The sequence below is a fragment of the Curcuma longa genome, chromosome 16 (genome assembly GCF_044706935.1).
Source record: "Curcuma longa cultivar G26 ecotype Majalengka, Jawa Barat chromosome 16, ITB_CL_G26_1.1, whole genome shotgun sequence".
Taxonomy (NCBI): domain Eukaryota; kingdom Viridiplantae; phylum Streptophyta; class Magnoliopsida; order Zingiberales; family Zingiberaceae; genus Curcuma; species Curcuma longa.
The window spans coordinates 6919491-6921949 of NC_133876.1; positions in this window are offsets into that span (position 1 = coordinate 6919491).

The following is a 2459-nucleotide window of genomic DNA, read 5'->3' on the forward strand; positions in this document are numbered from 1 at the left end:
CGATCAGTAAATAAAAATAATCTTTTTCTCTTATTAATATTTTAGTAAGGACACACTAATTAAAATAGAAACAAAACATAGAAAATAGTACGAGGTAAAGAGTTTACTTGGTTACAACCCTCGGATTGTTAGTCCAAGACTATTAAATTAAGCATTACTCAAAAAACTCCTTGACGGAAATGATCTAGAGGCAAAGAAATCTCGTATAATCTTGTACAACTATTGAACATAGATACGAAAAATAAACTATAAACGAAAAATAATTAAGATCGAGCATGCATATTATTCTTTGAGCTTTAGTTTATTTATAATTTTTCCTTCGATTTGACCGTTGTGCTGACATGACAGTTTTAGATGCTTGAAAACCTTCCAGACGCTTAGATTCATTGAACCCAACCCACTCTGACAACGGTCCACTAACGTGTTTAAATGACTCCTTGTGATTCGAGCGCTTGAATTTCACTAACATGAACTTCACCTCATCAGTCTCGATAACGACTTGTGTTGACTTGGAATAGGTGTCTAGGTGCCTGGAATGGATCTCGGCGTCTGGATTCTGAGATGCCCTGAATGGATCCAGGTGCCTAGAGTCTCCTCCGTTTTGCCTTGGTCTCCATGCGTAGTCTTCTTCTAGCTTCTCATTCCTTAGATGCACCCAGCCTTTCGGGCTCAGTACTCTTGTGTGTCCTTTTCACTCCGCCGGAGTACTCTTTCTTAGCTCCTCGTAATCAGATGCATTGAGTTCGTCAGCTTCTTTCACGTGCCATCATTTTTGCTCGCTTGCATCTTCTGCCAAGGATCGACATCTGGATTACGTGTGTTCTCCTAAGTTCCTGTACACTTAGATACACGTATCAAATATAACTAGGACCTAATTCCAAACTTATTTGACCATATATTAAAACTTCACTGGGATACTAACAGAGTCTCGATCAACTTGGACCGAATCCTTTAGATTGTGCCTGTTTGCTTTGACAGCTATTTTATCACGACATTATTGGCTGTAACCAGTCGACTACTACCTAGTCAATTGGTCTCTTAAATAACACCATTTTGTTTGTATACAACTTTGTTTGAGTCGACTACTTAATCAACCCAACCCTCAATTGATTGAAGGATTATTTTAATCAATTAGTATACCGACTAATCTAATATCTAAGTCCATCTAAGTTGAGAATTACCCGTTTGAATATATTTACTCTCAACTTTTAGCTCACATACAACTATCTCCACCACAAGAGTATTTCTCATCAAACTTCTCATGACTTAGATGCAACGTCGTAGCCAAGTGGGGACGGGAGGGTGTGATCGCCCTATGATATTTTAAAAAAATAATACTAGATATATAAAATATTTTTTAAAAATTAATACTAATTAAAATTAAAATATATATGATTCATATTTATTTCTCTCTCCGTTTCTTCTCCAAAATAGTCTCAAACTCTCATCGCCAATTTGACTGATCAATTAACCATCGTTAGTCGTCAAAAAATTGAAATTGACCACATATTTAGAAAGCTCTTGATCTAAGCAAACCATTAATTAGTACTACTTTTATGAGTAAATATTGCGACTTGGAACGAGCTCGTCAACCCTCTTCTCTTGACAGAGCTGCACGACACATTTCTTGTCGTCTTCGTGTGTTCTTGTCATCAGAAATCATGGGTCGAGGAAGCTTAGGCTTGGTTTCAGTATCTAGAGAGTGATTTCAAAAGTTGTGGTGCTCGATGAGTGGAAATGGAACCCGGCTCACCTTTCGAGTATTGGTTCAATTGTTGAGCATTTAGGTCAAAAATTTTGAGCTTTAGTTGATTAATTATTTGGTTGGTTATTTGAGTTGTATTGTATTTTTGAATATATATTAAAAAAATAACTCCAGGGATCGACGGATCGTTGTTTCAACTAGAACCAAAGTTAAGGTCAAAATTTTCAAATTTAAGTTTGTTTTTAGCTCCTTAAATTTTAAATTAAAACTTTTCGATTGTAAAAATCGACCTACACTAATGTTTAAAATTTTTAAAATTTTCAACTTATATTTTAAAAGTATTTTCAAGTTTTTAGAGTTGGATAATTTGATTTTGGAAGTATTGATGCATTATATTGTGAAATATAATTTTTTAAAATTATTGTGTGTAGTTGAAAAGTAAAATATAAAATTTGAGATTTTTAGAAAATTTTATTTGAATTCATCCCCTCTAGTTGAAAATTCTAGCTATGCCACTGCACTTGAGCCCTAGACTCAATTCTCATATGATCACATTTTATTTTCTGTTTATGTAGTTTGATTCTAAGATATAGTTCTACTCTGATGTTCTTTGTCTTGTAATTCCTCATATGTTTTAAGCAATTTATCTTTGATCTCCATGAACTCGAGCAACAAGGTTGTCTCAATCATTATCGAGACCCTAGATAAAAAATTATTAAAACCTTTATTTTTTAAAACAAACATAAATTTATAA